Source organism: Urocampus carinirostris, chromosome 5 (assembly GCF_059441175.1).
Source record: "Urocampus carinirostris isolate Australia breed hairy pipefish chromosome 5, RoL_Ucar_1.0, whole genome shotgun sequence".
Classification (NCBI taxonomy): Eukaryota; Metazoa; Chordata; class Actinopteri; order Syngnathiformes; family Syngnathidae; genus Urocampus; species Urocampus carinirostris.
In genome coordinates this window covers 21,875,832-21,901,764 of record NC_142353.1, presented here as the reverse complement: position 1 = coordinate 21,901,764, position 25,933 = coordinate 21,875,832, and the positions used below count along the sequence as shown (strand labels likewise).

Here is a 25,933-nt window from a genome sequence, read left to right as displayed (position 1 = left end):
ACATTTTAGCCGTTGCTGCTAGGATCAGATATCCACTTGGAGGCATTCACAAATAATCCTGAAGGCCATGTACCGTAACATCAGTTTTCTATAAAGCTGTTGGTTTAGCCAATCAGTTTTCTAGTTAGTGAGTCAGCGCCCTCTAGCGGGCTTTGGGAAATGTCACTGGTTTTACAAACTGATTGGTTAGGTGGCGACTATCCAATTAAGAGATCCTGCCAACAGCTGTGAAACTTAAGATCGAGCTGCTCAAGGAAATATAGTATATACCTGTCAATATGCACAATTTTGCTGTATTTTATCAAAATTTGTATTTGTTCCTGAAATATTACCTATTTTCATTTAAAATACGATGTTTTTGCCTAATGTGCAGATTCATTGTTCACGGATACCTTAACCGCCTGGGTTGTAGAGGCACGACATCCTGTGGTGTGTCCCTTACTAGTACAACCTGGCGGCACCCATCTCTCTCCAGAATGTTTTTGTTCCTCTTCGGTTGGGCTTTGCTCATCCATATGAAACAAATAGTATTGGTTTCCATGGTTACCAAGAGCAGAAATACCCCCCTGATCTAACTCAGATACAGCACCTTCATCATCTGGTTGATTCCATATTTTGAGTCGACTTGTTTTGTTCAAATTCAAAGCAGAAATTTAAATTAAAAACCGGTTGATTCGATGTTTAACAGATTAAATTTAAAGCAATTTACACTGCATCCCAAGAAAGAGAAAATGTGATTGTAAAAAAAAAATGTGTTCTAACAAAAAAAAATTTATGTCTGGAAGGCGTATATGTATCATTTCTTGTAGAACAGAACCCAGACCACAACTTGGCCTCACCTAGGCCGAAGCAGGACTCTTTGTCGGTTATTCAGATAGACATACCTGTCAACCTCCACGGCTCCATGCCTGTACAAACTGTCATATTTTCCCACAGAAAATAATCTTACACCATTTTTTTTTAAATGATGCATGATGGGAAATCCTTTGGCGGCAGACGCATGCGCACAGTAGCATCAAACCACTCGCTTCGTTTGCAACGAAGAAAAACTATACCGAGATAGAGGCTTCCGCGGCAAACTCGTTTGACTTGATTTATTTGACGTTTCGTGATAGTCGCTGTATACTGGATGGTACCTATAATTGACAAATTTGCGTTTTTCCGTACAGATTTTCTTGTACATCGTACACGTCTTAAAATGCATAATAAACATACTTTGTACAGCAAAAAGGTACAGGTTGACAGGTATGGATAGATAACCTTTAAGTCAACTAGAATGTTTGTGGGCCAATGGGTTTGTTGGTCAGTTTGTCAATTTGTGAGTTAGATAGTTGGTTGGCTTGTCTGTTAGTAAACCTGAAAACAGATAAGAATTAATCCCAGTTATTAGTCTGAATTCTGTTCATGTTTCCCCCTAGTAATTATGTAAATCAGACTGTTGTTGTTTTGATAACCATGTTTGAATAAGCACATATTAAGGCCAGGCTTTTGCCAGTATCTCGGACAGGGGTCTCCAACGTAGTGCTTGGGAAACGAGGTAGCCTTCTAAGAACAGGTGAGTAGCCCGCAGATAGTTTTTAAAAATAGGTTATTGTGACCAGGAAATTTGATTTCTAACTGGCATGCTATTTTTGTGGTTGACCGAGCATGTCTTAACTCAACCTCTGATAGTTTCAACAGTTTATAACTTACCAAGTTAATAGCATAGTAAATACATACTTAGCATCGCTACTACTTTTTGTTGTTGCTTTTCTCCCTTTAAAAACATAAAACAAAAAAATATTGACTCAAGACTAGAATTTAAGTGAAACGGTGGAGTACAAGTTTTAATCTTGGCTGAATTATCTCTAAAACAACAACGATAAATAACTATTGTCTTACTTTTTGACATTCGGTATTAGAGGTAGACATCGCAGGATTTGATTATTAACTCCTAAAAAAAATTAAGTTGTGAAAAATGGGGCACAAAGAATGTCTTTAAATTTAGTTGTGCGTAATAGACTCTGTAAGCAAGATAGTTCTTTCCCTGATAGTTCGGTGTCAATTATTCTGTAAAAAAAAGTATTTTTGCCTTTGATGAGTTTACTCCGTCACTTTAGATTTGTTAGTATTTAGCTCGCCCTTGTGGACATTCTGTGTAGATCCTTGCACATAAAATTAGGCATAGTGACCGTAAACTATCTATCTGCCTCTGGTCAGATTGTTATTTTCAGTATAATAGAACACCTTGTACTCTAGAATTTATTTATTGTTTTTTGTTTTTGTTTTTTTCTTTTTCTTCAAAACCACACACAAGCACGTCTCAATTCAGTCTATTTGTATAGTCCTTAATCACAAGGAGTCTCAAAGAGCTGCACAGACCACAGACTGTTGGCTATTAAAGACTATTGACTATTTTACATAATCCCCTGATCTCAAACCTACACGAGGGCATGGAAAAACTCAAAAACCTCAACATGAGGAAAATGAAGAAACTTTGAGAAGGGACCGCACATGAGGTAATCCTCCTTCCAGGATGACCAGGCTGCAATGGATGTTGCAATAACAAATAATACACAGATATTGTCAACGTGAAATGTAGGTCATTCATAAGCTGTAGAATATAAGTGTGTCTTGAACCTAGATTTAAACAGTTCCTTATAGGTTGCAGATTGAAACTCAGAGGATAGAGAATTCCACAGCACTAGGATCCACTGCACTAGGCCCAGATAGAAAACACCCTCTAACCTGCAGATCTCTTCTTGGCTCTTAGGATAAATAGTAGACCAACATTTTCTGAGTGAAGGTTCCAATTTGAGGTTGAATAAAAGGGCTCCATCTCAGTACATTAGAGAACATAAATAGACTTTTAAGACAAAAGTGTACATTTATTGTACATATGGTTTGTAGTGTAGGTTTTGGGGGGAAAATAAATTCAACCTTCTGACCTTTAATTTCAGTCTTATTTAATAAAATGTCCCCTGATTTTTTTAGCTTGAATTTGGCACATTTCAGAAAACTGGTCAACTGTGATAGATATTCATTTGAAGCCTTAGCTTTTGTGAAGTCAAAGATGATAATAGGATTTTACTTTTTAGCTCTGATAAGTTCAAAATCTAGTAGACACTCGAAATAAAAGGAGAAGACATCAATGTATTAAAACTTGCAAGGAGAACAGGGGAGTGAGTCCCAACTTCAAATAATGAATTTCAACCTTAAAGTGTAGTAGACTCTTAAAATAAGCAGAGAATACATCAATGTTTTTGAACTTGCAAGGAGAACAAGGGAGCAAGCCCAAACTTTAAATAATAAATCCCAACCTGTTATAAAGGCCCTCCCCTGAGCCCCTTGTTTTTATTAAATATCCAAGGTTACAAAAGCAGATCCGCCAACATGATTGGCCAATAGAGATATTAATGTGAACAGTTCCTAATAATCAAAATAAGGACCAACAGTGTGTAATGATAGTCAGAATAACAAACTGGAATCCTAAACAATCCCCTTTGCAGTTGTCCAATATTAAAAACAGAATAAACTTATCAAACTCATATTCTACATTATAATACAAATCAAAATGCTTTCTTTGGAGCAATAAGGGCCGATGAAATATTTGTGGGAATGTTTTTGGCAAACATGTCTTTCTTTTTCCTTTTTACAATATACATTAGTTATACTGGCTTCAGTTCTTCTTCAGGAAATGAGATTTTGATTGGGTTATGGGTCAGCAACCTGCGGCTCCAGGGTCAAGTGCAGCTCTTTAGAGCTTTTCCAAAAGTATTTGGAAACGGAAAAAGAACAGGGAGGGATATGCCTCCTACATCTGGTTTCTGTAGGAGGACAAAATACACACTCCTAGTGTTTTTAAAGCTGCCAAAATGTTTGAAATGAATTGAGTAACTTTTATGTATGAGCCCTCTATTTCTTTTGATTGGTAGAGAGCTTGTCTTGGGATCAAGAGATCGCAGGTTCGATTCCCGGCTCCTCCGTGTTATATGTCAAAGTGTCCTTGGGCAAGACACTGAATCCCTAATGCCCCTAATAAGCAGGTTGGCGCCTTGCATGGCTGCATGGCCTCTATTGGTGTGTGTGTGTGTGAATGGGTAAGTGTGAAGCACATTGTAAAGCGATTTGGGAGGTCTTCATTGACTTGAAAAGCGCTATATAAATGCAGACCATTTACCATTTTAAATAAGCTTAAATAAGCCTTTGTATTTTTTGTAGGTACAAACTGATTCCTTTTTTAGTCGATCATGGCTCTTTTCAACATTTTAACTTTGAATTTTTAATCGAAATTGAAATAAGGGACAGTACACTTTTCCCTTTTGCAAAATGTATATACAAAACTGTTCAAACAAAAGCAATATTTTTAACAGGTTTACCAAGTGATGTTTACTATGAACACAGAACTAATAACGAGACACCTCGTTACGTAGCGCCTCGGTTATTGCTGGTTCCCTGCTTTGCGGGATTTCATATTGCAGTGTGTTCTGTATTCTGATTGGATAATCAGAGGAAGATGCTTTCTATCATCAACAAAGTTAGACCTCTCCACCCGCTAAACCTGCTCAGCAGCCACGTGCAAGTCTTTGTCGTTCTCCAGTATAATTTGACAATACAGGTTATTTGAAAAAAATAAGTTTATAAAGTACAGTGCTTTTATTTGTTAAACAAATGCCTGCGCCTGTAAATTGGGTTTGTTCGCGAAAGGTCCCCGGTTTTGAGACCGGGTAAAAAAATATGTTGGCCTGGAAGGGAACGGGCGCCACCAGGCTGTACTTGTCCAAGACACACGATAGGAAACAGTGCTTGTATAACTCTAGTGGTTAAGGGATCCAATCAACCATTCATTCATTCATTATTCATTCATTATCTGCACCGCTTATCCTCAGTAGGGTCGCGGGGTGCTGGAGCCCATCCCAACTGTCTTTGGGCAATGGGCAGGGGACACCCTGAACTGGTCGCCAGCCAGTCGCAGGGCACACGGAGACAGATAACTCCCTCCCTCATTCACACCTAGGGACAATTTGGACCGGCCAATTGACCTGGCATGCATGTTTTTGGAATGTGGGAGGAACCTGGGGGGCCCGGAGGAAACGAGGAGAACATACAAACTCCACACAGGAAGGTTCCATCTCATGACCTCAGAACTGTGCAGCCCTCACCAACCAACCAACCAATAAATACATGAAGGATTAACCGCGATAACTGAAGGATCCTTGTACTTTAATAACACTTGCTTAATGCTAGCGCAAAATGCTAATACACGTATGAGAAGCTAATATTTTTTTCCTGTAAACCAATGTAATACGCAGATAAATAGTCTTTAACTCACCTCTACACTTCAATGCTCTATTTGACATAGAAATGGATGAAACATGAAGTAGCTTTGGACGTTTGAAAAAAAGAACAGTGTTTGAATTGAATCTCCCAGTTTGTTCCTCAAGTACAGCACGAACGCCAAATAAAATATAAGCTATACTCATGGACAAGAAATGAGGTGCTTTAGTCCCATCAAATTCGATTAGAATTCCTATCTTATCCTAACGGCGGACATAATAGTTGAGGACAATGGCATGTTTGACTGCTCTGTGCAGGAAGCAAGCTGTTGGTTTGTCATGAGACCATGCACCCTCAGGTCATGCCTGTTCACCCCATGTGTAGTAAATTAGATGAAAAGCACATTTGTGGGAAGAATTTGTTTCTAGGGAAGCAGACAAAATAAATGATCCCTCTGTGATGTTGGCCGTTAGAGTTGCAGACATGTCCTTAAACACTGTTCGCTTCTTAATGACTTGTTTTCACAAGTAATAACAAAAGTTGTTTCCATTTGTGCTTGCCATAATTTAGCTTAACTTGTGTTCTTTAGTCAAAAAGGCCTCTCCACAAAAACACGATTTGTGAAGATTGTGAAAAAGTACAGATCAAAACATTACAGGAAAACCTACAGGTCGAAAAGCTTACAAATACAAATGAAAAATTTACGGGAAAACCTAGGGGCCTGAAAGCAATGAGAACAAAACTGTCATGAACCAGATCTGGATCAGGACCCAAACGCGTCACGTTACTCACACAAGCCGTTTATTTTACGGGAAATGGGGAGTCATGCTGGTTAGGCAGCAGTCTGGCATGAAATGATAGGAAGCCAGAGGCCGACGGGATCGCCCGAGTTGATATCGGACAGATGGGGTCGATACCAGACAGGACGGGACAGACAGGATAGATAATGAAGCAGGATATCGAAAATAAACAGGTCAAACCAGACGGGAACAAAAACTGGAGAGAATGATAAACAGGACAAAAATAGACGGGAACAAAAGTGGAAACCGATATTAAACAGGAGAAAAATTAACGGGAACAATACCAGGCAGGAAAACAGGATCGAGTCAAAACCCACGTCTTGTAGGGCAGGGGTTCGTTGACGGACGGACAAAGGAAAAATGAGAGCACTGAGCTTAAATAGACGGAAAGCCAATCTGTCAATGAGCCGCAGCTGGTGCCACACGGGCGGGGCCAATTGGGCGCCATGGCAACCGTGACAAAAACTATTTGCTCTACCGTTAACTTAAGCTTACAAAACGGAGTGGTATTCAGAATAAGAAAACATCACGTAAGCTTCAGAGGGACAGCAGGGGAAACTAATCGAACTGCGATTCCTCCACCGGTCCAAAAAGGGGATTTTCACAAGCAAGTTGAATATAAATGTTCATCCAACCATAATCCTCTGCTTATCAGGTCGCGGGAGCAGCAGCCTCAGCAGGGAAGCCCCGACCTATTCCCAGCCATTTCATCTAACTCATCCGACGGTATCCCGACGTGTTCCCAGGCCAACGTAGAGACATAGTCTCGGGTCTTCCATGGGGCCTCCTGTCGGTGGGACATGCCCGAAACACTTTCCGAGGGAGGTAACCAGGAAGCATCCTTATCATATCCCCGAGCCACCTCTGGAGGAGGATTGTCTCTACATTAAGTCCCTCCCGGGAGGACTGACCTTCTCACCCTATAATTTCAGGCGCTTGTATCCTGGACTTTGTTCTTTCGGTCATCATCCACAGTTCATAGTCAAGGGTAGTAACTTTGCTTAACCGGTAAATCAAGAGCTTTGCCTTTCGGCTCGGCTCCTTCTTCACCACGACGGACTGGTACAGGGTTCGCATGATGGCAGACACTGCATCGACCTCTCTGTAGATCTTCCCTCCCATTCTACTCCCGCTTGTGAACAAGACCTCAGGTAATTTGAATTCCACTCCACTTGGGACAGGCTCCCATCCCAATCTGACTTACTGCTGGCAATGCGGACCAAACTCTGGCACCGGTCATGCTGTGACTGTCCGGTCCCCTAAATTCCGGAAGTACTCCAAGGAACAATGTCGAATGCTATCTCCAAATCCACAAAACACATCGAGACAGGATAGGAAAACTTCTCTGAACTCACAAGGACCCAGCAGAGTGTGTAGAGCTGGTCCACTGTTCCACAGCCTGGACGAAAACCACACTACTCCTAACAGACCTTCCTCTCAGGTACCCCTGATTAGACCTTGTTTGGGAGGCTGAGAAGTGTGATTCCCCAGTAAAAATCCACAGGAGGTTCAGAGGTGGGTAGTAATGAGTTACAGTTACTCCGTTACAGTTACCTGAGTACATTTTGTACTTTCAGGAGTATTTTTAAATCAATATGCTTTATTTTTACTTGAGTAGATTAGTGAATAAAAGAGTGTACTCCGCTGCATTAGTCTACTCAATGGTTCCCAAACTTTCGCAGACTGGCGCCCCCTTGCCTCCCAACTGAATTCCTAGTGTCTGCGACAGGCGTTTTTCATCTGTTTCACGTACGCTTTGTCAAAACAAAAATAGGTCCAAACAAGCAATGTATCGCCCTTCTTCGGTGTAAACTTCATTTTCTTACCGTTTGTTGACCCTGGGACTATGTTTACGGAGTCCGCCATGACACTCAATGAGCTCACACGGTGGGTGCGGCATAGTGTGGTGCTTCCAAATTTTGAATCGCGTTTATTGGCTTTTACTATTATTAAAACTTGCCTCTGATTGGTCAGCGCTTTTAAAACTCGAACAGTAACAATTGTGGTTGGCCAAAACTCCATCACTCACTACAAAACGTTGAAAAATCGCAGTGCTTTGCGGTTTCACAACCACACTACGTCACATCGCGATGTCCCAATAACATTGCAGTATTTCCAAACTATTTTTCAATTATAACTGTAGTTGTAGTTTTGTTGGTATTTCTGTTGTAATACTTTCATAATAGTATTTCTAATCAGAACGAAGACCCCTGTTTTAAGCACTAAATTTGATATTAAGTGTTTTAATAATTCTGTAGTATTTTTGTTGCAGACACACAGAGAGACATGCGGGACGATGTTGGCATTTTTTCACATTTAGTGCTTTATAAATATATAAATATACCACAAATTTTATGGATTCCTTAACCACCAGGGTCGTATGGGCATCACTTCCTGTGGTGTGTCTCGGGCGAGTACAGCCTGGCCGTGCCCATTCTTAGGTAGGGTGTATACTCCCCCAAATAAAACAGACAGTACTGGTTTCCATGTTTACCAGTAGCAGGAGAGGCCTGACTCAGATACAGCACCTTCATCATCTGGTCACCGTTGTTTTTCAGTGTGAAGCGTCATCCCACTCTTGAAAGATGAGCTGGATCTCTGCATTGTACGGGAGCGACATGTAACAATACCATACCTGTTAACCTGTACGATTTTGCCGTACAAAGTACGTTTATTATGCATTTCAAGACGAGTACGACGTACAAGAAAATCTGTACGAAAAAAAACGCAAATTTGTCAATAATGGGTACCATCCGGTATACACCGCTCCGAGACTGGGAGGTCGCTGGTTCAAGCCTCGGCCGAGTCAAATCAAGACTTACAACATTGGTACCCATTGCCTCCCTGCTTGGCGCTTGGCATTAAGGGTTGGAATTGGGGGATTTGGTCACCTAATGACTCCTAACACAGCAGTTGGGTCTAAAAACCCGGCGCCGATCGAAGGCGACGAGTCACATGGATAGCTTCGCGTGACCAAAATGATTTCCGGTAGATATCATGTTGATGGTTGATACTGGCTGAATAATAATAAAAAAAAAATCAATCAAGTCAAACGAGTTCGCTGCGGTAGCCTATATCTCGAATCATTATTCTTGTATAAAGAAGTTAAGAAAAAAAGGAAGTATAAAATGAGAAAATAAAAAAAGACATGTTTGTGGTTATCCCTTTAATCAGTATATTACCAAAAATAATTTTATGCAGGAATTATAATTTTTTTTTTTAATAATAAACCTCATTCATGTCGAGCAACTCAGTGTCTCACAACAAAATGTTCATTAACAATATATATGATATGACGAAGGGCAGCACTGCGGCGCGGTGGTGAGCGCGTGTGCGGCGCAGTTCTGAGGTCATGGGTTCAAATCCAGCCACCAACCTTCCTGTGCGGAACTTGCATGTTCTCCCCGTGCTTGCGTGGGTTTCCCCTGGGCACTCCGGTTTCCTCCCACATTCAAAAAAACATGCATTTCAGGTTAATTGGTTAAAATTGTCCCTAGGTGTGAATGAGCGATCGAATCGTCTGTCCCTGTGTGCCTTGCAACTGGCTGTCAACCAGTTCAGGGTGTCCCCTGCCCACTGTCTGGAGATGGCTGGGATGGGCTCCAGCACCCCTGTGACCCTACTGAGGATAAGCGGTGCAGATGATGGATGGATGATAAAACGAAACACATGTATAATATAACATGTTAAACTACACGAACACGTTTGAAAAAAAATATGGTGTAAATTATTTTGTATTTTGTAAGGGAAAACACAACATTTTGTAAGGGCGTGGAGCCGTGGAGGTTGACAGGTATGCAGTACTCATAGTAGATGGTACAATATGTGCTTTTATTTGTTCAAACGGAAGCAAGAAAACGCATTCGCAAAATGTTACCAACTTAACGTGTCTTACACCTCCCTCCTCCACTCTTACCCTCCTCCTACGCAGAGCGGAAACGAGGGTCCCTTCTTTTTTTCTGCGTCAAGTTCGTGCTGCAAAGTTTTTTTCCTCTCCTTTTAAGTTCAGGACATAGTCGCGTCAAGTCACAATGGAAGCCGAAAAGACTGTTTTGGGTAATTTCTCCAGCCCAGGTTAATCCCGGTTCTCTTTTTTGAGGGGGTCTTGGTTCTTCCCGCCGACGCTACTTTTTGTAACAAACTTTTTTGGATGTCTTTTGGACACATTTCCGTTATGCGTAGTCCAAACAGTTGTGTTGACGTGCTGCGGTGGGTGCCCGTCCGAGATAACGGAGAACGTGAGTACTGACTTGAATTGTTACGTTTGAAAATGATAATGACATTCTAACAACTGAGCAACTTTGTTGTCTTACTTGACACATGGCGCACGACGACTCTCCAATTCAAGTTCTGAACGCTGCTGTTAATTATCTCTTCCGCTTTGAGTGACTTAAAAAGAAACCCGGGAGATATCGGGCATTGGCTGTAAAGTGTCTTAAATTTGGCATAACTCAGTGTTTTTAGTGTTTTTGGAAAAAAAAGTGTACGTTATCTTGACGCTGTCATTGAAAAATGACGTCAGTATGGCGGTGGTAACCATAGCAATGACGCAACATGGCACCCATCTTGCCAGTCTTACTTGGACAACTTTCTGTTGGTCCAAACAAATGGAATCGAATTGTCTTCATTGTTATTGATATCAACGTTGTCAAGTCAAGTTTATTTGCATAGCCCTTAATCTCAAATCTCAAAGGGCTGCACAGGCCGTAGACAATTGCAAACTACAGACTATAATTACACCATCCCATGATCTAAAACCTACACAATGTCAAGGAAAAACTCTAAAACCTCAGCATGAGGAAAATGAAGAAACGTTGAGAAGGGACTGCATATGAGATAATCCCCCTTCCAGCATGAACAGGCTGCAATGGATGTTGCATTGACAAACAATAAAAACAAGAAAATAAATAAAATAATTAATGTATAATGCAAAATAATAAGGATGACCAAGTATGCAATTGATGTAGGAATTAAAAAAACAATACACAGACATTGTCAGCATGAAATATAGACAGCGCGGTCCAGTTGGCTTTTGATTTGCCACATGATAAAAAAAAAAAATCTCCAAGGTCTTAATCGAACTGTGCAAGTACTTATGAAACATTGTGAGGGTAAACTTGTAATGGAGACATTAAAATAGAAATAAAATAAAAGACTGCCAGAATAAATATGCAAAAATATTTACACAGTAGTGGTTTGAGACTGGGCTAAGTTATAATAATGCTTGGCTGGTTGGATCCTTTAACCAATAGCATCGTATTGGCATCATTCCTTGTGGTGTGTCTTGGGCAAGTACAGCATGATGGTGCCCATCCCTCTCCAAGGCAACATGTGTTTCCACCCGAACTCAAACCGGGGATCTTTCGCGTATTAGGCGAATGTGCTGACTACTGCTCTACGTAAACACTTATAATTGTGCAATGAAATAATGGTGCATCATAACATTAGTGCAATTAAAAAGTAGTGTGTTAACATTAAGCAAAAACAATAAAAACAAATCCCCAAATACAATTTTCACAGTTTTGCTTGCTTGTTTAGGGTGGTGATGCCCCTAGTGAAGAAACGGTCTCTGAGCTTGTTGGTTCTTATTTTAGGGCAGTGTATTTCAACTGGTGGGTAAAACCTTTTTAATGATGAAAAACTAAAACCTTTTCCAGTAAATACATTTGAAGTTCAGCACAACTAACGTGACTAATCTTTCACTTAAACCAAAAACAGTGCAGGGAGTAAAATTAAGTTCAGCAACAACTCGTAGACAGGTACATAAAAAGTCAATTAGCTCGCTGATTTTTTTTTACAACAAATAAATAAAAATGTCCTTACAACAAATATGACGCAAATTAACTTAGAACAAAAGTACTTAAAATTTCAACAGAGCTCGCCAATTGAAAACTGTGGGCTTTCCTGTTTTAGAGCCAGATTGATGAACTAATTTTATGGTAACAGGTAATTACTTAGCTTCCACTTTAGCGTACTTTTTATGCTCTCTCTTTCTCAATCACAAACACACACGCTTGATTGACAGACTAATGTTATTATGAGAGATAATATATCAGTCTCCAGCTTAAAGTAATTCCCTAAAACAAGTTAACTACACTTTTTACTCTTCATCACTCACTCGCTTTTCTACCACGGACTCAATATACTCAAAATTCTCAGTGGTCTTGATTTACTGGCGTGTCAAGCCTCAGGAGTTAGCAAAGCTGCCGTTGTTTACGCGGCTCTAAGAATATTTGCCCTGCTTCATTGGCTCGGCGCCCAGTCCCTTATCCAATCAGGAGGCGCGGGGTAGGTGGCGTCTGAGACAGAGGGAAGAGGGTGAGGGATGGAGAGGCTCGTCTGCATCTGAGCTTAAATAATGGGTCGTCAAATAAATAAATATGCCAATACCGATATCTGTCAAATTCCCAAATTTTGGGGCCGATCAGCAGCCAGGCCGATAATCGGTTGACCTCTGTTATAAATGTTATATTTTTAGCTACAATAATCATTTTCATCTAACTAGCTGAATTATTAAAGTTGTTCAGGTACATGTCTTATAAAGGTTTTTGGTATGCTTTTCTTTTAGTATGTGACTATTTTAAACCAGTTTAAGGGGGTTGGCTTATTTGCGATGTAGGCTTACATACAAGTACATACAGTACTTAGAGTTGTTTTGCTTTTGCTGGTAATTTTTTTGTTTAAAAAAAGGGATTATGCTCTACTATCTCTGCTTTAGACTGCACGATTGTTTCATTCAATAAATTCGAGAAGTGGATTATTTTTTGATTTGGGCCACGGCTTCTAATTAGGGTGCGATGGTGGGTCTTCGTTTCAGACCAGTTTAGAACCACTGTTTTAAAGGACCGGTACTGCCTACCAGGAGGCAACAGGTCATAGGGGTGGTGGGTGGGGTGAGAAGAGTCTTTTATAATGTTGATTGCTCTGGCGCTATATTGCAAGCTGGCAATGTCCTCTAGACTGGGCTGGGAGCAACCAACGATCTTCCTGGCTCTGTTGGTTACAATCTGTATGTTTTTCCTGTTGGCTGCAGTGCTCCCAGGATTTTGTATTTGTTATATGTTTTTTTTAACTACAAATATAAAAACTCACTTTTTTTCTGTGTCATTGAAATTAGAACTAGCTAGTCTTTGTCATTATTTGGACTTTAATGTGGCTCTCATTACTGAGGTTTTGGGGTTTGTATCACGGCATTGACCTTGTTTTTTAAGTTGGCGTGTGTGTTTTCTTTGTTTCTCTGGTTTCCTTTTTTTCCTCTTTTCACTCCAATACATAACAGAAATGTACAAGTCAACATGTGCTCCCTACTTTAGAGATCTCCTTGTATGGCTTTTCCTCAAAGCGTTCCATACTCCTAGCATTTCAATAAAAATATCATCATACCGTAATTTCCGCATTATAAATCGCACAGGATTATAAGGCGAACTCCCCAAAAATAAGTCTTTTGTTGCATATTTTTCATATACAAGGCACGCTGGACTGTAAGGCACAGTAATTATTACTACAAGAAGAGCTGCCGTGTATAACCATTGCACATTTTATACACTCACGGAAGATATTAGCGCAATGATTGATCATTTGAAAAATGTTGCTGACCAAAATAGTAAAGTGTTGTATGCCACGGGAATTGAAACAGAGTTGCGGCAATGAGTGCTCTAAAACCTAACCAATAGACCCCAATGATCGAGTTGATATACAAAAAAGCTTTCGACTTGATCTCATTATCATGCTATTTCTACTCATGGTTCCAGAAGTGAATGTTAGAGTATGGTGAAAGCAGAAAGTTGTCCGAATATATTTAAATAAACACAAAAAAGCACAAAGAAGGAAACAACTCTTTGGTGTATCTAAAGCTGAATTTGCCTTTGCCTTTATTTATATCCTTCAGGACCAAATTTCTGTTTTTTCCCTTCTCTAAAATTTGTATTTGGCACCATGATTAAAATTAGTGTGATAATGAAATGTAATCCAACGCTTTCTCATATGTTATCTGTATCTCTGGTGATTAAGTGTCACCACTCTCGTGTAGCAACCCAGGTTCAATTCCCGTTGCATACAATGCACAGATATGGTAGTATACTTTAAAACCTCTTGAAAGAATGCACATGTATAAATACTGTATGCATTTCCAATTTTATCCATGTATTTTGCAGTATATGAGGTGTAATCTGGTTTTCAAATTTCTGCCCAATTTGTGTTTTTAGGTCCAAATGTTCAAATTTGAATGTGAGTGTTTGTTTTGTTAGTGCTGCAGCTTTTTATTTAATAATCAATGAACGTGTATAACATTTCCTGGGTGAGATTAAAAAAATATTTCATTTAAATCCTTGTATTCTAATATTAATTATTGGTTCAAATTAGCATTTCATTTGTATAGCCCTTCATCACAAGTAGTCTCAAAGGGCTGTGAAGAATACAGACTACCATTACATCATCCCCTGATCTGAAACCTGCATGAGGACAAGGAAAAATTCCAAAACCTCTGCATGAGAAAAATTAAGAAACCTTGAAAAGTGGCTGCGCACGAGGTTATCCCTCTTCCAGGGTGACCAGGCTGCAAAATATGGATATTAAGTCAAGTCACATTTATTTTTATAGCCCAGACATCATCGACAAAAAAGTATAGGAAATAACAGAATTCCGGTTGACAGCTTCCTGGGGTCAACAAAATTCATAGGCTATTGAGTATAAGTGTGTTTTAAGCCTAGATTTAAACAGTTCCATGAGATTGCACATCGAAGTTTCAGAGGGCAGAGCATTCCACAGCAACGGGGCCCGAATGAAGCACGCTCTCGTACCTGCGGATTTCTTCTTGGCTCTTGGGATTACCAGTAGACCAGCATTTGACGATCAAAGGCTCTGACCAGGGACATAGGTCGGAGGGGAAAGTCCATGCAAAAGTTTGTATAATACCAACAAAAACCTTAAAATCACTTCTTAAGCTGACATGGAGCTCATGCAGGTCAGCTCATATCAGGGTCATGTGATCAAACTTTCTAAAGCCATAATGTAGCTTTTTGGTCCATACTTTGCAAAAAAAAAAGGAAAAAGTGAAATGAAATGATCTGCATTTATATAGCGCTTTTCAAGTCAAGACTTCCCAAAGCACTTTACAGTGTGCTTCACATTTCCCAATAGCGGCCGTGCAGCCATTTAAGGCGCTAACCTGCTTATTGGGGGTATTAGGGGTTCAGTGTCTTACCCAAGAACACTTCGACATGTAACACGGAGGAGCCGGGATTCGAACTGCGATCTCTTGATCCCAAGACGAGTGCTCTACCTCCTGAGCCACTGCCGCCCCTAATAAAAAATCCTTGTTTTCTTAAGAGAAAGCAAATTGTCGCAGTCGAGCTAAAAGTATCACAAAAAACAGTCCATGATTAGTTTAAAATGCAATAGGGTGGTTCCTCAGATCATCTTTGATCCCTTCGGATTAATATTGGCAGTCTGGAACATGGGATCTATTTTTTGCGTTTAAAAAATGCAATCATGGCGTGTGGCGGAACAGAGGAAAATAAAAAATCTACCCCATCATTTAAATCACAAGCATGGGTGCATTTTGATTTCCCTATCAAATATGGGAATAAGTTAGTGGATACAATCACAACCGTGTGTTGGCACCGGCACACATGAAAGTATGACTATCGGTGGGGATCTTTGGGTACATCATGATTCAATTAAAGGGACAATGTGTATCATTTCACCGTTAGAATACAGGGTATTGTGTAGTGCATCTGAAAACAAATGCCAAAAAGCACGAGGAATGACACAAAAGATGGAGACTGAAAGTGACCAGCCTGCACCATTTTTCTTCTCATTTTTTTGCTAAGCTTTTCACGAGCTATTTATTTTCTTTGGGTTTCCGCAGCAGGATGGCGGGAAATTATGTCCGCTTTCTCTACATGAGACTCATTTTATGTAAAATAAATGCATATTTCTTGTACTACAAGCATTGTTCATAAAATTTTGCTTATTATTTCAAGAAAACATACAGAACTTTTTTACTCGCTGCCTCCATCTCCTGGCTTGTGTCATCATTGCAGCCTGAGTCAGCTCATTCAGGATACGCGTGCAAGGACATGCATTTCATAGATGCGCTGGAACAAACGATTATATTTGTCCTCTTTCTTGAGGTTTGTGTTGGCGTTGGGACTGTACTTGAAGCAGGCTATTTTTTACTTTCACTGTTTTAAGCTACACTTTTATTTATATATAATATATATATATATATATATATATATATATATATATATATATAAAACCAGGGACGAGCAAGATGTTACTCACCAGCACTGCCCAACTCTCCATTCCTCTTACCTATGTGTTTCCCCCTGAACATCTTTGCTGAAAGTAAGATAAAATCAGAGAGTCACACTGGAATACGCATAAAGTCATACTTTCATGTGTGCCGGTGCCAACACACGGTTGTGATTGTATCCACTAACTTAATCCCATATTTGATAGGGAAATCAAAATGCACCCATGCTTGTGATTTAAATGATGGGGTAGATTTTTTATTTTCCTCTGTTCCGCCACACGCCATGATTGCATTTTTTAAACGCAAAATGGAAATGTTTAAATCTAGGCTTAGGCAGTAGTTTAGGAGGTAGAGCGATCGTTTTAGGATTAAGGGATCCCAGTTCGAATCCCAGCTTGTCCGTGTTACATACCGAAGTGTCCTTGGGTAAGACACTTAACCCTCAATACCCCTAATAAGCAGGTTATAACCTTACATGGCTGCACAGATCACGGCCGCTATTGGGAAATGTGAAGCACAATGTAAAGCGCTTTGGGAAGTCATTGACTTGAAAAACGCTATATAAATGCAGATCATTTCATTTCATTTCAAAACTCACTTCTACTCTATAGCATACGAATAACCTAAACTTCTTATATGTAATACCTTGTGAAGCCCTTAGAGACTAATTGTGATTAAGGGCTATACAAATAAAAATGACTTGACTTGACTTAAAGCACAAAGCTCTTTGATCACAGCTGGGGACTGTTCATACTGTGCATAAGAGGTTAGGATCCATTTTAACCCAAAGAGTCGTAATAGCAAATTGTTTGGATTTTTAATTTTTTCTAATTTAACTATATTTTAACACAAATTTCAGTAAACCTACTAAACCTGCTCTCCAGACAATCTAACTGTTTAGGGCATTTTATTTTATTGTGTGATGATTTGATTGATGATTTTATAAGATTTATCATATAAGAATAATGCCATAGCCTGTTTCCCATACCAACAAATTGCCACTTTGAACGCGTCTCCCTCTCGCAATTACTTAAGATCATTGATGCTTATTTTGAACCTCGTTTCAAAACAAGGTGCAAGCAGTTATTTTGTAAAAATATCACAAAATACTGCAAACGAGGATACTGACAATTTTCCTTGGAGATGACGCTGTTGGTGTGAAATCTTGACTGTAAACTGTAGTCGGCAGTATACGCTTATATACTGGACCGAACCAATAAATTATTAGTGCTACATCAGCTATGAGTGCACTTGACCTGACTCTGCACTTATTAGAATTTAAAAACTATAGATGAGATTTGCATGTGTACCTTTTTATCTCTGAGCCATATATACTCATGAAAAGAGCCATATATGGCTCGTGAGCCATAGGTTCCCCGACCCCTGCTGCACATACTAACTTTCTGCTTTTTTAAGGACAACTTAAACGATGCACCCTGCCTTTAAATACATATTTCTTAATGAATGAAGTTGGTTTTACCGCTAGGAGGCGCTAAATAATGCACAATGTCCCTTTAAGATTAAGGGGGAAGGAGTCTGATAGTTTGAATATTTTGAAGCATTGTAAATTTCCCTCTTCACCACGTGTTGCACTTGGAGTTTTTATTAACTCTGCATACAGTTTATGCAAATTGCAAACTCACAAAATAGTAAAACAACACAGTTTAAGTCCAAATGACTACTTCAGAAACTGATACCTAGAAAGTGTTTTTGTAGCGTCTTAAAATATTTCTTATGAGGGTTTCTCTGAGTTTTTGAATGTCATCTTTAATGAAAATGAGTGTGTTCTAAATTCAGCAAAACCACCAGGGATTTTTCCATTCATTTTTGTATTTTTTTTGATATCCACTGCAGTTTCCAATCACCGACGATGATAAGCAGAGTAACAGTAATAAGTGATTCAGGTTAGCGTGACGTCCACACGCATCCAGTCAAGTCAAGTCACATTTATTTGTATAGCCCTTAATCACAAAAATGTCTCGAAGGGACTGCACAGGATTACAATTACACCATTACCTGATCTTAAACCAACATCCATTACTTCTTTTTTGAATAAAATGATATTCCTGTGCTTTACGTACCGATCTCATGATGTCACTATTGTAGGCTAATTTGAAAATGATCTATGTGTTCCCTTTACTCACATGTTCCCCTTTGAAGTTTATTTTTATATATTACATGTGTGTTATAAATGTGTTTTACATAATAAATGAAGAATATTTTTTTTTTATCCTCTTATATTTACTTATGTATTTATTTATTTTCTGCTGATCTGAAAATGTATCCGATCTGTGACCCTCATCCCCGGATCGATCAGAAGTGCGGGCAGGCATTCTGATCCATTGCACCCTTACTCATGAATTGCATTAGGAACATTGGCGAACTTTTAATTGATTTAAATTTTCTCCATTGTCATTGATATCAACTTTGTGAAACAATGTTTGGAACAGGATTAGACATGGCACTCCAGGGTAGGCAAGAAATAACAACTTTAAAGAGAAAAAAAAACATAAAAGACCATCGGGATAAAAGACAGAAAAAAATATTTTCAACCTAGTGCTCCAAGACTGGCCAAGTTATAATAATAAAAGTGCAAAGAAAGAATAGTGCATCGTAACAATAGTGTGATGAAAAGAAGTGCAGCAACCTCAAGCTGCAACAACAACAAAAAAAATAAAATAAGTCAAAAGGTACATACTATCACAGTTTAGTGCAATAACATTTAGCTGAAACAAAAAATGTTGATAAACTGGAATTATGAGTACTCTTATGATTTCTAATCCAGAAAGTATTAAATGATTTAACAATTACCAAAATATTTGGCGGTTAACTTCATATTTATTTGTGAGTTATCTTTAGCAAACAAGATTCCCACAATTCAATCTGCCCAAGTATCGTGTATGCTCTTTGAACTTGCAAACCGGCGCCTGCAATTTGTTCGTTTTATGCTGATCTTGGAACTAACTGGTTGAGAGTGACGTCTTGCTCGTCTTCGTGTTTGTGGTTTTGTTTCTATTTTATTAGTGTAAGACAAATGATTTATCATTTGCTCTACATTTGCTTGAAAGGTAAGTTCTTTTGAAACACTACACACTAGAAAATATCAAAGTAAAACACCAAGCTTTAAACTCTCAAAGTAACATCGGCAGTTGTGTCCAGTTAAGCTGTTTGCTCGATAGCATCAAGTCATTGTAAAAACAGTAGAAAATATTTTGAGGAAAATACTACAACTTCCGAGATGGTAAATTGCTGTTAGCACTTCTTTAAACCCGTATCCCAGCACTGCAGTTACAAGCGCTTTATTACTTTTTGTCAGTGTACGTTTGTTTGTTGCATATATGATGATACAAATCCTTTGTAAGGGGTTATTTTTGTGCTCTCGCATCCCTGTCCAACATACCAGTTCTGTTTTATTTACCCATTAGTCTCCAGTCTCTCAAGATGCATGTACTTGCACGTGCATCATGAACATAAATAGAGGAAAATATTGTGAGTACGTTGTAAATATTGAATAAAGTAGTGTCAGACCTCTCGTTTTGCCCCTATTACTGTTTGCATTGTATAAATAATGTTAAAACTGCAGAAATTTTATCCCTCCGCCCCCTTTTTTTTTTTCATAAATGCGACCTGTATCCAATCTGCTAAAATCTTTTTTACACCAGACCCAGGCCACTTTAATATGTGGTCCTAAATCTGATACACTTCTGATGTTTTGGTATGCGAATGCAGTGTAAACAGTTGTGACGCATTTATGAGAGCTGCGGGTCATTGATAGGCAACAGTGGTCACTATTCTGCATTCAACAAGGCTGGGGGAAGCAGACAAATAACCATGGCGAACGAAAACATGCACATTTAATTGAAGGAAAGCAAGGTTTTGGATTTAACAAATATTTGGGGGGGACAACGTTCCGCTGTTAACATCCATGATTAGTTTCGCAAACACTGAGCACATTGTGTGTGACGTCATGTGTCCTCTTCCGCGCATGCGGGACACTTGTGTTGTCACACAGGAGATCACATACAAGTCCCATGTAGTTGGAAATGTGAAAAATCTCAGAAAAACATCGCATTTCACCCCAAAAAAAATCAGAATTCAGCATTAAGCTCTGCAGTGCGAACCTTGCCTTATTTCTCCTCTAGAAGGGTGTCGTATATGTTTTCAGACGTCATTGCTGTGTTTTGTAATTACATTGGATGCGTTGTAAAAAAGGGCAACTTGCCGTTTACTTCTGTCCACTGCACACTTAAAGAATTCGGTGACAGAGCACCAAATTTAGTTTTTTTTTTCTTTCTCATTTTTGTAACTGGCACATGCATGTGCATCATGAACATGTCTGACCGAGGCTGCAATTAAGACACAAGCCAGAGGTGGCGACCACAAATGAAAAAAATTCAAATTACGTACAGCTCTTTTAAATGGTTGAAGTTTAGATCTAAAATAGAAAAACAAAAAAGATGCACTTTGTTTGATTTGATGGACCATAAAAAAAATATTATGTAGCAATTGGGCTTAGGACCCGAGCCGCGAATTTGTGTATTTTAGGGCAGTGTTACGCAACCTTTTCTGTATCACAGACTTTTTGAATGCTCACTGCTGATTTGAGTTAAGACGTTTTGCGTTTTTGTTTCTAAAATAACAGCATTGTGGAATTCGATGTGTTTGACAGCAACTACAGTAAACTGTTTAGAAGTGCGTTAAATGAGGCAAACAGGCACGTCTCGCCTTCAAAGAGGCCACAATTAAAGAGCCTTTGTACTTGGGTGTCTTTCCTCTTGACAGTTTCCTCTGCAACAGGCTGTTTTTAAAGGAGAAAATTTTGATTACAGGTCTGGTGAAGTTGCAGTTGTGACAGGGATGTTGTGTATGAATTTTGTCAGTTTTGCAGCTTAAATTTGACAGAGGGCTGTGGCATTGGTTTAATCGGATGCTTAGGTGAGTCTCACGATGTGTCACATGTGCTAATAGTAATATGTAAAAAATAAATAAATCATTGCTTAAGTAAAGCATATACACAATTATGCTTGTTAACAATTTGCATTCTTTAAGGATCCCAAACATGAAAACAAAAGTTTAGAGAAATGATGCATTGGAAAATTGGTACTCAAATGTTATTTTTCTACTTATTTTGGAATGTTTGTTGCTATTATATCCTATTGCACTACTTTGCATTGCACTATTCTGGTGATCCCAAGAGCCAAGAAGTGTTCCGCTGGTTCGAGAGCGTTCTCCATCCGGGCACCGGTGCTGTGGAATGCTCTTCTTCATTTTCCTCATGTAGAGGTTTTTGAGTTTTTCCTTGCCCTCATGTTGGTTCCAGATCAGGGGATGGTGTAGTAATAGTCTGAAGAAATAGTCTGTGTATTAACCTGTGAAGCCCTTTGAGACTCTTTGTGATTAAGGGCTATACAAATAAAAATGACTGTTGAGGTTTTTGAGTTTTTCCTTGCCCTCATGTTGGTTCCAGATCAGGGGATGGTGTAGTAATAGTCTGACGAAATAGTCTGTGTATTAACCTGTGAAGCCCTTTGAGACTCTTTGTGATTAAGGGCTATACAAATAAAAATGACTGTTGAGGTTTTTGAGTTTTTCCTTGCCCTCATGTTGGTTCCAGATCAGGGGATGGTGTAGTAATAGTCTGAAGAAATAGTCTGTGTATTAACCTGTGAAGCCCTTTGAGACTCTTTGTGATTAAGGGCTATACAAATAAAAATGACTTGACTTGACTATTGTTACAATGCACCATTTATTCATTGCACTTATTCAACTCCAATATCTGCCCTGTAAATATTTTGCCCATTTATACTGACATTCTTTTATCTTATATTTATCTTTTATGTCTTTATTACGTGATTACTCTGGAGTTCCATGTCTAATTGTGTTGTAAACAATTTTCGGTACGTTTTTATCAAAAACAAAAACAAAAAGACAATTAAAACTAAAACTATAAGCACTTAAGTACAGACTCGAACCTAGGCACTTTACTATGTGGCCAAGAGGCCCAGTCACCTTTTAAATTTTACTATAAGCAAAAAATAAATGTGTGCATTTAAAAAAATGTATCTACTTCGTTTTAAATAGTTTTGTTTAATTTAAATTCACACATCACTTTTGGGTAAAGACAGTTCAAACATATTTAAGTATAACTCACTTGCCTTTAATATTCAGAATAGTTTTGATTTAAAACATTTGCTCGATTTACCCTCATCAATTTAATTTTGATTAACCTAATGTTTTTTTCAATTGTAGTTCCTTATATTCCCAGCTTTAAGTGAGGTCATGCAGCATTTGCCATGCATAGATCCTGCCAGCCCGACAGGGTTTTATTTGTCCCACCAGAGTCTCATAAACTTGTATTATTTAAAAAAAAAAGTAATGTTCTTATATATATACATATTATATATAAAAGTATTTTTTTTAGATTTATTATATAAAACATTGCAAACCCCTTGGTGTGTATTTGTGCTACATATCTCTGTCAATCAGAAGGAATACTGTATTGGTCAGTCAGCCCATCCACCCACACTTGTTGCTTCCAAAGATGAGATTCGGTTGTTGCGGTGTTTGTCCCGCCCAGCCTGCGCTGTGATTAGACAGTTGGGTAAAACATAAAATTGACGAGCGTTGCGTTCTCCCCAAGTTGAACATTTTTCAACTCTCAGCGACCAGAAAAAAATGTTTAGCGTTGCGTGCAGAAAACCCATCCAGTGCTTCGTCACACTGCCAGTGTTTTCAACAGAGCATAAAAACGTGGCTTTTCGAAGCAATTAGGAAAAATCGCTCGGTGCAGGAAAACCATTTTGTAGACATAGGCCTTGACTGTATCTCTTAAGTTGCACGTTACAGTAACTTGTAAACCAGCAAAGAAGAACCGGAATCCATTATAGCTGCAATCACTAAAGCATCAGTACTGATATTTAATACTGCAATTTACCAAATCATCGATATTTGGTCTGTTTACTCGATGCACTACCTCAAAATAGTACAGCATAGGCAACGGAACAACATGGGTTATTTTTAGAGGATGAGCATATTTATTTTTTTGCATTTAACTCAATTTACCATGTTTTGTGGGTATAAATTGTGTCATTGCTTTTCATAACTAGTGTATTTATGATTCAATGGTTTACAAGGGCACATATTCATCATAAATCTAGCTTTCTGTTAATTTGTTCATATACCAAATTAATGTGTTTAGTTAAAAATGTACACATTTTTTTGGGGGGGTTGGAGCATGGGCCTGGACCAGTCTAGACTGTCCAAACGCCAAGGTCTTACAAAATTCTATGGGAAACACTGTCTTGACTTTGAAAATGTTCACAAAGTTGAGGTGGCATACAATAACACTATGATCTGTTGCGATGTGATATAAATTGGGGAAAGGAAATCATTTTAGTGGTGATAGGTGTAAAAAGAGTCAGCTTTTTTGGGGTCAGTGTTGAGTCAAGTCATGTTTATTATATAGCCCTTAATCACAAAGAGTCTCAAAGGGCTGCAAAGATCAAAGACTATTGCAAACTACAGACTATTATGACACCATCCCCTCATCTAAAACCTACATGAAGGCAAATAATACACGTATTATCAACATAAAATATAGGTTATTCATATGCTGTAGAGTAGAAGTGTGTCTTAAGCTTAGATTTAAACATTTCCATTGAGGTTGCAGATCGAATCTCAGGGGGAAGAGCATTCCACAGCACTGAGGCCCGGATGGATAACGCTCTCGAACCTGCAGATCTCTTCTTGGCTCTTGGGAGTTGAAATTTTGTTTCATGTTATTAAATGTGCTTAATTTTTTTAATAAGAAACAAGATGTCTGCTTTTGCTGGCTGATCAGCCCACGTGACTACAGCCTCACATATCAGCACTGTTGGCTGTGATCTCTTCCTCTCAGCGTTTCCAAGAACTCCGCTAAAGAGACCACAAGTAAAGGCCGACAAAGAGAGGAAAAGAGGGAAGGGAGGGGAAGTAAGAGAGGCGCAGTGGAAGATAAGCGATTGACTGATCTGAATGGGAATTTAAAAAGGAAGAACTAAACCATTGAGGAAAATGGAGAGGAGCAAAACCTTGTGTGCATATCAAATCACCAAAAATCTGGAAATTTAAACCATGTCCATTTTGAAACTTAGTGTACTTGTTGGTGATTGCGCAACACAAATCCTTCTTTTGATACCTTCTGTATCAGGATATACAATATAACCTCAGTTATCATGGTTAATGGGGGGGGGAAACCTCCTGCGAAACAAGAAGTAGTGACGCCCATTCATAAAAGCCCCCAAAAGTCCAACTTATCTAAAGATCACGTCCTTACCAACCGAGAGAATATGATTGTAACAAAATAATAACTGTAGATCAACAAATGAAAACACAAAATTGCAATTGAATGAATGGTCTTCATTGTCATTATTCAAAAGTACAATGAAATTTGAGGGCTTCTCCTTTGGTGTAAGTAAGCAATTTAGAGAGCGGCTGGCCAACTGCACGCTAGCATCGTGTATCCTCGAATTCTGCCAGGTCTCCATGATAATTAAAACACAACTGTACTGAATGTAACACTTTCCCACGAGTTCTTGTTCCAGCTCATCCTTTTCATATATGATGGATCTAGCGTTGGTGAAATACAGGCTCGGCAGAGGTGGCCTGTTAGAGTTGTTACTTGCTTTGCCACTATTGCCTATGCTCCTGACGCCTCCTCAGTCTTGTTTCAAATCTGATAACAATCCACGTAGCACCCACTGGTAATTACCATTTTTTTACGCTCTTTTTACCTTCCTCCACGTCTGATTTGATTGAATTTCTTTTCAATGTAACAAGCCAATGAAATACTAGCTCAGATGCACCGAAGTTTTTTACTTTGGGGTGGGGGGGGTTTACATTGATTTGAGAGCCCTTCCGTATTTGATTGAAAGCATACACCAGCCTATCACAGTCACATCCAATAAACACACACATAATTGGAACCTGCCCCTCAAGATAGCATTTGCAGAACGCAATGCACGATATGTTGATATCAATGACAATAAAGACAATTTAATTCAAAATCCGCAAAGCAATGAACCAGCGATAACCGAAGCGAGAATTAGCCGGAGGTCTCTTTATACTACTTTGACCTTGTGACAAATATTTAGACTTTGAAACCTTTGTTTAGAAAATATGTGGGAAATAGCATTTAATGAATTTCTTTTGGGGATTACGAGATTGAAAAGGTACATTTTAATGTCAAGATATTCATCTCAAGGTTGAAGTACTAAAACACTGACCAATATTGGAAATGTATGTTGATTCTGAATCTGTTGTTGTTGATATGTTGAATTTGTTTTCTGATTACGGTATATGTCTTTTGCAAAAATTGACCCAGGGGTTCCTGAGATAGAAAAGTTTAAAAGAAGAGACATCCCATTTTGTAGAAAACTTTGAATTACTTAAAATGTTAGTAGATTTTGTGTTGCACAATCACCATTAACAAGTACACCCAGTTTCATGAAAATCAAAATGGGCTTGCTGTAATACACCAGGTGATCAGACATGGAATCTCCCTTGTGCAGTAGCGTACCAGTGCAATTTGAAGTTCAGCTGGTTATCACATTTCCAGGAACTTCAGTTCAGTGATGAGTTC

At 38.9% G+C, this 25,933-nt stretch overlaps 2 protein-coding genes across 4 annotated transcripts in view; both read left to right on the top strand.

The window, feature by feature from the left end:
• The window catches only part of nmrk1 (nicotinamide riboside kinase 1), a 191,301-nt gene that overhangs the window by 11,449 nt on the left and 153,919 nt on the right, over window positions 1–25,933 (top strand). The window lies entirely within an intron of this gene.
• sh2b3 (SH2B adaptor protein 3) overlaps window positions 9,969–25,933 on the top strand; it is a 67,803-nt gene continuing 51,838 nt past the window's right edge. The window contains exon 1 of one of the 2 annotated variants that reach the window (XM_088336159.1): window positions 9,969–10,294. The gene's annotated coding sequence lies outside the window, so the exon portion shown is untranslated. Of the gene's footprint in view, window positions 10,295–19,282; window positions 19,383–25,933 lie in introns of those variants that run through there. The other variant, XM_088336161.1, reaches the window with a different exon arrangement.